At 50.3% G+C, this 15,344-nt stretch overlaps 1 pseudogene; it reads left to right on the top strand.

The window, feature by feature from the left end:
* Positions 1-4,228: 4,228 nt before the first annotated feature.
* The window catches only part of LOC135320347 (F-box-like/WD repeat-containing protein TBL1X), a 28,712-nt pseudogene continuing 17,596 nt past the window's right edge, over positions 4,229-15,344 (top strand).

The following is a 15,344-nucleotide window of genomic DNA, read 5'->3' as shown; positions in this document are numbered from 1 at the left end:
TTTTGCCAACTCTCTAAGCTAATTCATGAAAAGGGCTGATACACATAGTAAGAACTTAATACCACTGCCTTTATTAATTCTTATTGTTGTCAAATCATGTGATGGCTTTTTAATTCAGGTGTACACACACAGCCAAGAACCCTCTTTGGTGTTTTGAGACTCACTTATGTGACTGTCATCTTTGTCTAAAAGCTGTTTTCATTCTGTTGTGCTGTTCTACCTAAATCATTGTTGTCCTCCTGAAAGGCTTGTGTTCCAAAAATAATAAGGACTCGGTTTTTCTCAGTTTCTTATCACCCTCGTTTCCATCAGCCTCCCCAGTGTCTCCCAGCCCTTTCTCAAATCTGCCTTGAGCCCCAGCCGCTGTACTGAGGTGACTGCTCCTTGTTATAAAGTGAATGCACATGGGCCTCCTGCCTTCAAGGAGCATCAGCCTTCTTGGGAGCTGGGAGATGGACCGGAATGAGGAGAAGGCTGCCCGTGGCACAAGATACAAGGCATGGGTTGGGGAGCACTGCCAGGGTGGGGGTGGGTGGGGGCTCGAAGCAGAGAGCAGTCAGGGTCAACGACGGCTTCTGCAGAGGAGGGAGGCCGGCTGCGGCCATGGTGACTCGGGAGGCTCAGCGGCAGTGGAGGGTACTGAGCACAGGGTTCCTCGGCCTCACACTGCTCACGTTCTGGACCGGACTGCTCTTTGGCTTAGAGAGCAGCCCTGTGCCCTGTAGCTGCCAGCAGCATCCTTGGGCTCTCCCTGTTGAGCGCCAGCAGCACCTGCGTACACACCCCCGGGGACAGGAGAGTATTTCCAGACCCTGCTGAAAGCTCCCTCCACCCCCGGCGGGCAGAATTGCCCTCGCTCGAGAACCACGAACCACTGCTCTAGACCAGGAGCCCAGAACAGAAGCAGAGTCATCCTGTGGGAAAGCAGGCATGTGCTTCTAGCTGAGGCCCTGGGGAGGCAGGGAGAGATGGCCCCAGCTACGGACAGGGTGGGCAGGGGCTTCGGGACCGTGCTCGGGCCAGAGGTCTGGCCCTGGATGGAGGCTCATCACTGCTCTTGAGAAGAAGGGAAAGTACTAGGTTCCTTGTGGCGCGTCCGCGAGGTTACTGTGACAGTTCTGTGTTCCCCCGATGGCCCCTGGACGGCTTGTCCACTGCCGCACACAGAGGGAGCCGTCACTGAGCACCAGCCACCGCTGCTCCAGTGCTGCTCTCTAAGCAGAGCACTGTGTCAGGGCCTCGGGCCGCTGTGACAGAGCAGCGCGGGCCACGGGGAGCCCACACGCTGGTTTCTCGGGTCCCGAGGCCAAGGTGCCCACGGTGCCGGCGTGGTCCGTGGGGCCGCCGGAAGGCCGAGAAGGTGTTACGGGAGGAAAGTTACATTTACTCCTACCAATATAACTGTGAACTGAATTTTTGCTCATGTTAAGGGTACAGGCTGAGAACCGTTGAAATCAGCCTACAGACCCTCCTATAGTAGCAAATACTGGCCACGGTGTGGTTCAGGAATGGCTGTCTTTCCCAGGCAGCCCCACACAGTAAGAGGGGATATAGGAGCTCTGGGGTGTCTTTTCTATAAGGGCACTAACCTCATTCCTGAGGACTCCGACCTCATGGCCTCCTCACCTTCCAAAGGGCCCCACCTCCTAGTACTGTCACATTGGTGGTTAAGATTTCAACAGGAATTTGGGGGAGACAAACATTCCACACCAGAAAGAAATGAAAGGAGGCACCTGAGAGGCCATGACGCTTGTTTGTGTGTGTTTGTGTTTGCGTGTACACGTGAATATGTATATATATAAAATCAGGCTGACACACTTTCCCTGTAAAGCAGCAGATAGTAAGTATCTTTGGCTTTGTGGTCTGTACTGTCTCTGTTGCAGCTCCTCACCTCTGCCATCGTAGTGTGAAAGGAGCCATACATAATATATCAACTCACGGGCATGGCTGTGTTCCAGTAAAGTTTATTTACAGACACAGGCAGTATGGCCCTCAGCTTGCCTGTCTCTGTTCTAGACAATTTTGGTATCCTGCCCATTGGCTTTGGACAGCTGCCCATATTCCAGGAGTCCACTAAATAATAAAGTTTCTGCATTTAATGCCTCCAGTTGGTGCCCTTGGTATTTGCTCCGGCTGAAGGTGTAGAGACACTGGCCCAGCTGCCCGAGCATTACGTGTCTGCTTTTCTCCACCGAGTAAGCAGTGCTTCTGAGGGCTAGCGAGTGATCGTTCAGCAGGGTTTGCTGATGAGTCAGGCCGACATTAACTGGGCAGGATGGTTCACTGCACAGCTCAAATGGTTTGTGAGGCTGTTTGTGAAAGCGGTGTGGTTTGGGGGTTTTGCAGGAAACACGGAGTGTGTACTTGGTTTGTCTTAAATCTGTTTTTATTGCCGGTTGGACGAGGCACCTTCCTGCACACTCTGTTTTCCTCCCTCACAGAATGGGAGCACCTTTCATCCCAAATGGAAAGGACTTCACTCTGACGATCTTCCTGTGCTTTATGTAAAATGTAGTGCTTGCTTTCAGCCTCTCCCAGTTTATCATGATTATACCCTTCTCTGCTCAGAGGTATTTTCACTTCGTCTGGTTATCCCCACACTGCTGGGTGTTGTCTGGATGCTGTGACTTGATTCTCGATGGCAGCAGTCCACTCATGCTGTTTATAAATCTGGCAGAAATGGGAGTAGTGTAGACGTGTGGATTGTGTCCTGGGGGTGTGGTTCCCCTAGGTCACTGGCTCCCCACCAGGGCAGGGTCAGGCGGGCTGTATCTGCAGACAGTTTTGGTTGTCACGACTAGGAGGAGGATTTCTGCTGACATCCAGTGGGTGGAGACCAGGGGTGCTGTTGAACATCTGCAGTGCACGGGACAGCCCCCCACAGCAAAGGATGCCCAGGCCCAGACGTCAGTTGTGCTGCTGCTGAGAAACCCTGTGCTGAGGAGGTTCACCAGGGGCACCTCCTACTAAGTAGGAGGCAGGTCTGCCGGCTTCAGCAGTCGCTCCGGGCTGGCCAGGTGGTAGACACCAGCAGACACTCACACTGAGCCCTCACACAGGTCTTCCATCAAGGTACCAGCAAGCTCTTGATTCTGCTCTTTTTTACCAACTTCCACACCTGCCATTGAGCCTGTTCTGAGTATCTCCATCTCTGTCACTGACATTCTGTTCTTTGTTCCCACCTGTGTCCTGCTGGGCAGAAGAGTTGCATGGAAAGCTGAGGGGAAACCAAAGAGGCGTAGGGCACGGAAGTCACAGCACTCCGGCAACCTGCAATGCCCATGCTCACCGCCCTGGGGTCCCACTGGGAGGGCTGGGGCACCGGTGCTGGTGGAGGCCGGGCCAGCCCCAGGAGAGACTCCTGCCTGGAGATGCCAGTCTTCCGAGATGGCACCTTGGCACCTGGCAGGGCTGCAGCCCCATGGTCTAATAGGAAGTGCTCAAGCAGGCCTCCCATCCAGAGTCTGTGGACCCTTCCCCCTGTTCCACCGTGAATGAACTGGGAAGAACCTTAGCGACCGTCTCATCCAGTGTCCTTGTCGCATGTACAAGGCAACATGAAAAGGGATGTTTCCACTAGCTCGTGCTCTTCTCTCCAGATGGAAGAGTGTCTGCATCCTGCCGCGCTCGCCTCTGCTTCTCCCTTCAGGTCCTGGAGGTCCTACTCACCCCTACACCGTAGGAGGGGACACGGAGGCCCAGCCCCCACGTGCCAGAGCGAGCAGGAAACCCAGCACTCCTGACGCCGTGTCTGCCTGGCCCTCTGACTTGCGTGACCAAATCAGGCCAGCCAACAATTGAGGAGAAAATCTTAAAGACAAATGGACTGAAAACAACCGTTGATTTAGAGGCCACACATAGGTCCTACCAAAGAAATGCAACTAATGTAAATTTAAGCCAGGAGGAAGACTTCTTTCAGCAGTGACGTGGAACACTGCAGCGAGGGTTTATGAAGATACGTAGTTTCCGTCTCCGTTTACTGTCGTCTCCAATAGTGGACCCAGGTGTTCATCAGACGTTCACGGTCAAAGTTCCCGTGTGGAGCTTTATCCTGCTTAGTCATCATTTTGCTTCCGTCAGGGGACATCATCCCAGCAGGCTGTTTTCAGCCCTTTTTTACAGAAGCCTCAGGCTCCCACACCCCCATTCATCTTCACTGCTCCATCCCCTTCTTCCGACCATCCTTCACTGAATACTGTCATCGGCGTGTTCTAGAAACGGAATCCACATGAAGAGCAGTAGCACGTGCAGAAAGTTCTGCAACCAAACTATATACTCAGCCCAGATAAAGACAGACATCAGGAACATTCTCAAGTCTCGGGTGAGAAGTGGGTTTGCACCCTGTTCTCTGCATGTTGCCTGGGCTGCATCTGGGGCAGCTGTTGCTGATTAAAGTCACCAGGGGTCCAGCTGGGAACAGAGCTGGCATCCACCCAGGGAATTTCAGGTTTTTGCTTCCTGTGCTTGTGGCTCTTAGAGTCAGTAAGTTTAGAAGGTGAATCTTGGAATCACACAGTCCAGAGTCGAGACTGTAGTTCAGCTCTCATCACGTCTGTGAACCTTAGACAGGTTGTTTCATTTCTCCCACATGTGCCCTTCTTGCGTATAAAACAATACCACCACTTGGGCCAGCTACTGTGAAGACTGAGATCATGGACACAAAGCATTCAGGTTTGGTTAAAGGTGGTAATGTGGTCAGAATCTGCTGTGTCTCGTGTGCCTTCACTAGCGTTTCTATGGCCGGGTGCTGCTTGAAGAGTGAGTAGTGAATTCGTAGAATATACTGCTGTAGATTGAATTTTTTATCTCCCTGCCCATACATAACGTTGAAACATAGTCCCCGCTGTGGTATTTTGAGGTGGAGCCTGTAGGAGGTGATGAGGTCACGAGGGTGAGACCTTCACGAATGAAATTGGTGCCCTTATAAAAGAGGTCCCAGAGAGCTCCCCCACCCCTTCCTCTATGTGAGGTCACAACTGTGTACCAGGACATGGACTCTGACCAGACCCTGAATTTGCCAGCACCTGGATCTTGGACTTCCCAGACTCCAGAGCTATGAGAAATAAATGTCTGTTCCTTTTACCATCCAGTCTGTGGTATGTTGGTATAGCAGCCCAAATGGACTAAGACAGACACAAAAAGCTTGACTCTCATCCATAGGTGCTCCATTGGTCCCTGAGATATATTTGCCAGGAGCCCCGGTCAGCAGTCAAAGCTGTGCGCTGGTGGAACACTCAGTAGAAGTTTCTAGGTGGAGTTTGATGGTGGGCTCAGAGCAGTGTCCCACTGCCCAAGGTTGGAGCTAGTGACTGGGGTCTGTCAGTTACCCTCAAGAGATTGCGGCACCTGGCTGGTCAAAGGGAAAGAGGAGCTCGAGGGAATGACTGCAGAGGGTTACATGAATTTGGAGCAAGTTCTAGGAGTGTCACTTGGCCAAGGCACCATGTAAGGGCTGGCTCGGGTTATTTTAATTATTACTACTGCAGTGGATGTGGTCCTGCATTAGACCTTATGAAGGTACCAGGAGGATAAGAAATGGCTCTCGGTCCAGGGTTCTTTCCCATCAGCTGATGGAGACACAAATTTAGAAAAGGCGAGTGGCGCTGTCAGCCACGAAGTGATGAATTCTTAGGAGAGAGAGAGAAACCACTGTGGCCCAGAGTGTGTTTGTAGGCAGGGGTCCATGAGGTGGATGGGGGGCGGTGATCAGGCCAAGAACCCATTTGGTCCTGCTCCATCCATTAACCTGCAATTTTTCTAGTCTACACCTTGCCGGAAACAGTGATAAAGGCTTAGAGGTGACATGTTGTGTGGGGTGGCAGAGACCCAGGGAACAGAGTCATTAGTAACACAGGGGTGGTTGCTGTCTTCTGGAGGAGTGGGTAGGGGACAGGAAGGCAGAGACAGAGGAAAGAAGTTAGAAGGAAAAGATGAGGCCGATAGTAAAGGGCCTTTGCTCACCTCCTTCAGAGAGCAGGAGCAGAGGGGCCCTGTGGGGAAGGGAGCCTCCAGGCGGCTCTCCTGTGCAATCTAATTTAGGTGGTTACAGTTTTGTGAAGACATTTACAGAAATCAATAGTTGTTATGATACTGCTCTTGAAATAAATATCAATCAACTGCATATTTTCTATACTTTTAATAATCAGACCATAAGCATGAACAGGAGAGGCTGAGGAGGAGGGAGTGGGGAGAGAGAAGGGTGGAGGCTGCAGACAGAAATCTCAGTGGAGGAACATTCCCATCTGGTGAGCATTTCATTTATTGCAAAGTCTGGTTGTATTTGGATAATGAAAGGCAGGAGCACCAAGGATGATGAATCTGGTGGAAGCCAGGCCCAGCTGGCCTCCCTGTTCAGCTGATGGAGGTGGTGTCCTAGGAATGGGAGTGTGGGAGGCTGTGTGCAGGCCCCAGAGGCAGGGAGACCCCCGTGACCCCCCAAGCACGCAGGATGAGCCGGTGTTGACGGGAAGGTGCTCATAGCCGAGATACCTTGGGAGCAGGATTCCCAGGACCCCCACATGCGAGGGTTGACAGAGCAGAAGGGAACTCTGCCTCGGAACAACCTCTTCCCCAACTCAGACCCCTAGAGCCTTCTGCCCTGCCACCTTCTTTGTGCAGTCACCATCCTGACTTTCCTCCCCACATGTTCATCCAAGCGGCTCCATCCACACCTTGTCTGCGAGCACACAGACATCTGTCTTGCCAAGTGTTATCACCAGTTTCTACAGAAACGGCTGATGGGGGTGGAGGCGGTGTGGGCGGGGGAGGGGAGCCAGCACATCTTAGCCAAAGGGAAATTCCCAGTTTTTCTGTAAGACGACTCAAGTCCACACCGGTGGGTCCAGAACAGCCTCTTTTTCCTGGCCCAGTTGGTGGTGAGGTTCATTTGCCATGAGGACTGGGAGCGAAGCACAGATAGACACAGCGGAAGGAGCAGTGGAGTCTGATTTCTGTAACAGAAATGTGTAACCATGGCAGGTCCGGCCTCTGTTTTTCTTTTAGTAACAATGAAAGGGCTCCACCTTTACAGCTGTTCTTCGGTCCCGTGCAAGCACAGGTTTCCCTCTCTCTGCCTGACCCTGCCCGCGACACCCCACGTCAGCAGCCCAGCGTCCACAGCCTCTTCCCGCCCCAATAAGTAGGCACGTCTGAAATCAGCGTGGTGTCGCCTTTGCTTAGTGGCTGTGCCTTCCGCCCGTCAGCCCAGGCCTCATGGACCCTGGCGCCCCTGTCTTGCTGCAGGTTTTTCCCACTCGGCGTTCACATTTGGTATCGAGAGCCACATCAGCCAGTCCAACATCAATGGGATGCTACTGCCACCGGCTGCCCTCATCTCCATCCTGCAGAAGGGCCTGCAGTATGTGGAGGCCGAGATCAGCATCAACCAGGTATGTGCGGACGCCCGGGAGACAGGGCGGAGCTGGGGAAACGCATCCAACCCTAGCGCGCAGTTCCTTACCCGCAGCCGCGGGGAGGGCTTTTTATCCCTTCACGTTAGTACTTGGTTGGGTTAGGGGCTGCGGCTCCTACGCTGCCCCTGGAGCGAGCTTCCAAGGCCCTTTAGACGGTGGTGCTGCTGTATCCATGTGCAGCATGGCTGGTTGTCGACTGATCCTCTCAATATCACAATACACTGCCCAGTCTGAAACACGCGCCGCAAATTTTCAACTGCTTTATACAGTCGTCCCCAGGTATCCTCCATAGATTGGTTCCAGGACCTACCATGGATACCAAAATTCATAGTGCTCAGGTCCTATACGCGGCATCCCGTTCCCGCGGATTTTGCATCCGCGGGTTCTGCATCCGCGGGTTCTGCAACCACGGATTCTACCAACGGCGGATGGTAAACACAGTTGTTTACGTATTGAAAAAAATCCACGGATCATGCATGCCCTGCCGTTCAAATTCATGTGGTTCCAGGCAGGCACGGGCCTTGCACGTACACAGAAAATGCCCTTCCTTCTTGTTTCCTTTGAGCAGTTCAGTTGAAGAGGCGACCCCGGCCCAAAACATTTGCATAGCATCTAGTACATTTCCCGTAAACATGACATACGGCACAATAGAGAATCGGGGAGATGAAATGGGGCCTGTTGTTAAAGAGGATTTCAAGGGATGGTTTGTTATCGCGTCCATAGCAGACCTGCTGGAACAATCATCATAAATTTAAGTCCCTCCAGTTTGTGTACATATCCTGCCTCTTTGTAGATTGGGGCACAGTGAGTATTGGGCCAATTTTACACCAGTTTGTAAATGAGTTATTTTGGTTTAAAACAGTTTGCCTCACCCCCCTCTGCTTTGCTCTTGGGATTCTCCTGTAAAGATGCCCAGGGCTTCCTGTGACTGCTGCGGCCCTCCTCGCATCTCTGTCAGTCCATCTCATTTTTGCCGCACTTCCCCCCCTCTTTTTCTGCGCCTCATTTCTCCCGCCTCGGTCAGGCTCGCTTTCCCGACCCAGCTTCCCCAAATCCCCTTACAGTCAGTCCTGCACAGCTGACGCCGTTGGATGCCCATGTGTTCCTCTTTGCCACCAAATGTTCCAGGGTCACAGGCTCCTGCAGCTGACCCTCCCAAGGTCCCATCACCCTAGGACACATCTCCCTGAATCTTTCTACCGTTTTCTTCCATCCTCCCTTCCTTTGAACTGACCTCATCCTTTTAAGCCTGCCTTGTTTGTTCCATTTAACTCCGCTTTCTCTTTAGCTTTTAAAACTACAGAAGTAATGTGTTTTGTTACCTGTGTTTTGTCACGTGGGTTCCTCTGTTGTTCTCCAAAACCTGTTTAAACACCGTGTGTCTGCCTATATTATACTTTTAAAAAAATTTTTAGCTGCATAGTCTTCTTTAACTGAAGTATAGTCAGTTTACAATGTGTTAATTTCTGGTGTACAGCACAGTGATTCAGTTACACATATATATGTATTCCTTTTCATATTCTTTTTTCATTATAGGCTATTACAAAGTATTGAATACAGTTCCTTGTCCTATACAGTAGGACCTTGCTGTTCATCTATTCTTCATATAATAGTATCTGCAAATTTCAAACTCCCAGTTTATCCCTCCACCTGCTCCTTCCCCCTTTGGTAACCCTAAGTTTGTTTTCTATGTCAGTGAGTCTATTTCTGTTTTGTAAATAAGTTCATTTACCTCATTTTTTTAGATTCCAAATGTAAGTGATATCATACAGTATTTTCCTTTCTCTTTCTGGCTTCACTTAGTATGACAGTCTTCAGGTCCATTCACATGACATTATTTTATTCTTTTTTATGGCTGAGTAGTATTTCAGTGTGTGTGTATAATATAAAATAATAATAATATAAAGTATATTGTACACACACAAACACAAGTTAACTTCTTTATCCAGTCCTCTGTTGATGGACGTGTAGGTTGTTTCCATGTCTTGGCTATTGAAAATAATGCTGCTACAACCATTGGAGTGCATGTATCTTTTTGAATTAGAGTTTCCTCCAGATATATGCCCAGGAATAGGATTGCTGGATCATAGGGTAAGTCTATTTTTAGTTTTTAAAGGATTCTCCACACTGTTTTCCATAATGGCTGCACCAAACTACATTCCCACCAACAGGGTAGGAGGATTACCTTTTCTCTACACCTTCTCCAGCATTTACCATTTGTGGACTTTTGAATGATGGTCATTCTGACTGGTGTGAGGTGATACCTCATTGTAGTTTTGATTTGCATTTCTCTGATAATTAGCAATACTGAGCATTTTTTCGTGTGCCTATTTGTATGTCTTCATTGGAGAAATGTTTGTTTAGGTCTCCTGCCTATTTTTGATTAGATTGTTTTTTTGGTTTTGGGGGTTTTATTGTTGTTGTTATTGAGTTGTATGAGCTGTCTGTATATTCTGGAAATTAAGCATCCTTTGTAAATATTTTCTCCCATTCCATAGGCTTTTTGTTTTGTTTAATGCAAAAGCTTATAAGTTTAATTAGATCCTGTTTGTTTATTTTTGCTTTTATTTCTGTTGCCTTGATAGTCTGCCCTAGGAGAACACTGCTAAGATTTATGTCAGAGAATGTTTTGCCTGCGTTTTATTCTAGGAGGTTAATGGTGTCTTGTGTTTAGGTCTTTAAGCAGTTTTGAGGTTATTTGTGTATGTAGTGTGAGGGAATGTACTGACTTCATTTATTTATATGCAGCTGTTCAACTTCCCCAACACCACTTGGGAAAGAGACTGTCTTTTCTCCATTGTATCTTCTTGCTTCCTTTGTCTCAGATTAATTGACCATAGGTATGTGAGTTAATTTCTGGGCTCTCTGTTCTGTTCCATTGATCCATACGTCTGTTTTTGTGCCAACACCATGCTGTTTTGAGTACTGTAGCTCTGTAGTACAGTCTGGATTCTGGGAGGGTTTTTCCTCCAGTTTTGTTCATTTTCTTCACTGTTGCTTTGGCAATTCTGGGTCTTCTGTGACTCCATATAAATTTTAGGATTATTTGTTCTAGGTCTGTGAAAGATGTCCTGGGTAATTTGATAGGGATTGCATTAAATCTATAGATTACTTTGGGGGAGTATGGCCATTTTAACTATTAATTCTTCCAGTCCAGGAGCATGGGACATCTTTCCGTTTCTTTAAATCATCTTTAATTTCCTTACTCAGTGTTTTATAGTTCTCAGCATATAAGTCTTTCACCTCCTCAGTCAGGGTTTTTCCTAAGTATTTTATTTTTTTGATGTGATTTTAAAAGAGGTTTTGCTTTTACTTTCCTTATCTGATATTTTCCTGTGCTCTTTCTTGCCTGACGACAGGCAGTCTCCTCTTTCCTTTTCTTACATTGGATGCCCAGGATCTTCCACTGGCTCCTTGAGGCCCCAGTCTTTTTTGGCAAAACAAACAAGCGTGAGATAGGAGTACAGGACCCCGGAGGCCCCACCAGCTCAGATGCTGCAACTGAATTTCCCTGCCCCTACCCTAGTGTCCATGTCTTTCATCTGCTGAGATTCCCCCATACCTTCTCTCCCTGGCAATTCAAAATGCAGTATGTCCAGAGACGAATGAAAGATTGTCTCATTTGTCACCTGGGTTTCCAGTTGTTAAACTGAGGTGTGCTTTTAGAGTTTAAACCAGGAGTGTTTTATTACTCTGGGCAGTTAGTACCTTTTGTGAAATCGTCATTCATTTGGGGCATGAGTATATGAAGAAGAGAAGTGACGTAGAAGCTGGCTGGCCAGTTGGTCAACATTGGCCACTCTGTGGCCAGAACTGGGTGGCTGACCAGGTGCCTGGCTACACTTTCCCTCGTACAGTATTGTTTCCTTATTTTCAAATATTGTAAAGTAACCAGTAGTCAACTGGGGTGAGGTTTCATTTAGAAATTGTGTAGCTGAAACTCATACATTCAGTTCTTCCTAATTTATGAGGAAATATGCAGAAACGCTTTGCACGTCCAGCAGTCACAACTGAAAGGCACTGAGGTTCATGTGACTAGTATTTGGAGCACTTTCTAAGGAAAGATCTCTCTCCTGTGTTTTCAAATGTTTATGGTAATTTTTTCATGGTAGATGGAAACCAGAGACACAAAGGAGGTTCAAAAAGTAGGTATTGGAAGAAGACAGTGCTGCTGTTAGCAGATCACGGCTGAGTTAGTGAACACCCTGAGCCCAGGAAGGCAATTCAGACGGCTGTGAATATGTACTGTATTAGCTCAAGTGGACAGATGTATTAGGAATCAGATCCTCAGTGGTGCAGGAATCTGTAATTCACACCTGAGGCCTCCAGAGAGCCACCTCTGTCACTTAGGTGGAGACTAGTTGCACACTGTCCTAGCGTCTGGGCAGGGTTTTGCACCCTCGGCACTCTCGATCTTTGAGGGCCAGGTGAGTCATTGCTGTGGGGCCGTCCTGAGCACTGAAGGATGTTGAGCAGGATCCCTGCTCTCTGCCCACCGCATGGCAGCAGCACCTCCCCAATGTGACAACCAAAATGGCTCCAGACTTTGCTCACTGTCCCCTAAGGGGGTAAAATCACCCCCACCCCACCCCACCCCACCCCTTTTTGCAAACTGCTGCATCAGGGGTAGCCCTTTTCCCATGACAGGACCTGAAAGGGCTCAGGTGTCCCTGACGCTAGGATTCAGGTTGGTCAGTTTCGGGAACTTCGGGCCTCCCGCTGACGCAGCAGTGACACCAGTCCTCCGGGGATGCGGCCCTCACCCGCCGCACCCACTCTGCCCGCCAGGAGTCCTTGCGTGTCTCGGGTCCCCGGGCAGGCCGAGCCTCCTCTGCAGCCCTGCACCTCCCAGTCGCCTGTGTTTCTGCCCGGGCCCTGCACCTGTCTTGCCAGAGGGCAGAGCCCGGATGGGCCGGCACTGTGTCTGAGCTGACGCCTGTGCCTGGGCTTTGTCCCCAGGACGGCACGGTGTTCGACGGCCGCCCCATAGAGCCCCTGTCCCTGATCGACGCGGTGATGCCCGATGTGGTGCAGACGCAGCAGCAGGCGTTCCGGGAGAAGCTGGCGCATCAGCAGGCCAGTGCAGCTGCCGTGGTGGCGGCGGTGGCAGCGGTGGCCCCGAGCGGCCCCGGCGGCCCTGGCGGCCCCGGCCGCGGTTTCCCAGCAGAACCCACCAAAGAACGGCGAGGCCGCAGTCAACGGCGAGGAGAACGGAGAGCACGCGATGAGTGAGTGCCAGCCGGGCTTGCAGCCCTGATGGCCCCTAGGCTCGGAATTGCGGCAGGGCTTCCCACGCTGGTTTCCACGCAAGTCCTCAGACAGGGTGCTGTTTGCTGTGTGCCCTCAACTTGAGGAAATCGTGCTGCTCTGAGAACTCGTGTGGTGTAGAAGGCAGTTGTCTCCCCTTTGATCACTGCCCACATAGAGTTGTGTGTGTGGAGGCCTGTGCACCAGCCTCAGCCTCTGGGACAGATTCTGGAGTAGCTGACACTGGGAGATCATGGTCACTGAGAGGGCACCGGCCCCAGGCCACGGGTGTCTTCTTGTGCGGGGGTTGCAGAAGGCCAGGAGGTTAGTTCCTGTTAGGTAGTTGCCTCCAAGTGTGTGACCAGTAAGTCAGAGAGCCTGGACTTTTACGGGAGAAGCTGACTGCACTTTGACCTGCTGCTTATAGATGCAGAGACTGCTCTGGGGTCTAAGTTCAAAGAGTGCTTGTGTGTGTGTGTGTGTGCGTGTGTGTGTCTGTGTGTGTGCGCACATGCACATGCATTATGCATGCATGTGTCCTTCCTTATTTGAAAATCATTTTGGGGGGAAGGTACAGCTCAGGGGTAGAGTGCCTACTTAGCATGCACAAGGTCCTGGGTTCAATCTTCAGTACCTCCACTGAAAGAAAGAAAGAAATAAACCTAATTCCATGCCCTCCCCAAAAAAGGAGGTATACAGTGCTGTATGTCAATTACATCTCAATAAAACTGGAAGGGAAAAAGTGATTAAAAAGTAAAAATAAATAAAAATATTTTTAAAAGAAAAAGAAAAATCATTTCCCTCCAAGAGCAGCGGCGCAGCCTGACCTGACCACGAGCTCGAGGAACACATTCTTTTAGTCCGTCTGGGGCCAGAGACGAGGTCCAGCACTGAGCGTGAAGCCCATGTGGGCTGTACTGGTGCTGGTATTACAGGATGACCTCAAGGCCGTCTGCCTACGGTCAGATGGAAGACCGCCCACCCACGGGTCTCACAGTCACTATTAACGCGGTCCACAGTGACAGGGCAGGGAAAGAAGAAGGAAGTACGTGGCTTGTCCCCATATGTCTTTTATGGGCTGCCCTGTCCCGTGAGATACAACCCTCAAGATTATGAAAATAAACTGGGATAAAATAAATGTCTTTGTTTTGCTGCTCTTCCACCCCAGAAAGTAATTGTAATTGGGGGTCTTCAAAAAAATCTGTATAACCTCAGAAAGGTGCTTCCAGATAAAACATCTTGTCCTGTCAAGAGGAGGAACGTTTGGGCCCTTCTCAGGGGCCAGCTGACTGTTGTCATTTCTGTCCAGTCTTGTTCTGGGGGATATTAGCAACTAGCCTGGCCCTACAATACCTGTTTTTATTCCTCTGTCAAATTTTGGAGACTGTAAACAAATGTTACATACTTACTAAATTACACAAAAGCCATGATTTAGTACAAGCTTCAGAGGCGACAGGATTAGTGTGGAAAAGGCAGGTGTTTCTAAAACTACCATCAGCCCTGGGGATGAGTTTCTCTGGTGTCTGTCAGCCCTGCCTCTTTTCCCATTTCCCACAACAGATAATCATTCGAAACCAATGGAAATAGACGGAGACGTGGAGATTCCACCCAACAAAGCCACAGTCCTTCGGGGACACGAGTCTGAGGTGTTCATTTGTGCCTGGAACCCTGTCAGTGATCTCCTGGCGTCCGGGTAAGGATGTCAGGCAGGGCGTGCCCCAGGGTCTGGGCGTCTGTGTTCTGACTCTTGGGACATGCACTCCCTTCCTGCTGGGTGTGCCGTCTCCCCAGTGTGTGCGGACCAAGGCTTGGGGCACTCCGGGTACCCCAGGCTGAGGAAGAGTCTTCAGTCCTAGCCGTTTTCTCAGTGGGGTGGGGAGCAATGCAGAGACATTCAGCATTACTAAACTCCCATCAGGAGGGGAAACCTGCAGGGAGTGAGTGGTGTTATGAAGACCAAGGGCCTCAGGCCCAGGATGCCTGGTGTAGCCAGACGGCGGGGAGCAGTGGGCTTTGCTCGCACTGGACACAGAGGCTCATCGCTGTGTGTGTTCCTTGTGCAAATCTGGAGATTCGACAGCAAGGATATGGAACCTGAATGAAAACAGCACCAGGGGCTCCACCCAGCTCGTGCTGAGGCACTGTATACGGGAAGGGGGCCACGACGTCCCCAGCAGTAAAGACGTGACCTTGCTGGACTGGAACATAAGCCTCTGCCACCACCCAGATGCTTTAATTCACATCAGTAAAATCCACCATCGGCCTCGGCGAGGGCTGCATGGGGGAGTTGAGCCGGGCAGGCAGATGCAGGGAAGGGGCAGGCCTGTGCCACCCCCAGGGCTCTGGGCTCCTTAGCAGACTGTGGGCATTGGGCAGACAGCAGCTGGGTTTGCAGGGTGGGTCTGCTGGTGTCACCCAGGGAGGCTGCTCTGCTGACGTCATGTGCCTTGGGGCCAAGGGAAGATGACCTTCCACCTGGACATCTCAGCACTGGTGTCTGTGTGTGAGACACTCGGCATTTCAGCTTCTCTGACCTTTTCTCTGGCTCTCTGTCATGTTTCTGCACATCCTTTCACTTCATCACCAGTGCCACTCTTACCTATTTGTAAATATTTTTAAAAGCTCACCCAAGTCTCCAAAAGTCTCACGATACTTTTTGTGCAGTATTTTTTTGGGTGTCATCAG

Source organism: Camelus dromedarius, chromosome Y (genome assembly GCF_036321535.1).
Source record: "Camelus dromedarius isolate mCamDro1 chromosome Y, mCamDro1.pat, whole genome shotgun sequence".
NCBI classification, from domain to species: Eukaryota; Metazoa; Chordata; class Mammalia; order Artiodactyla; family Camelidae; genus Camelus; species Camelus dromedarius.
The sequence above is the reverse complement of the archived record's forward strand: the minus strand, read 5'-3'. Positions and strand labels throughout refer to the sequence as shown.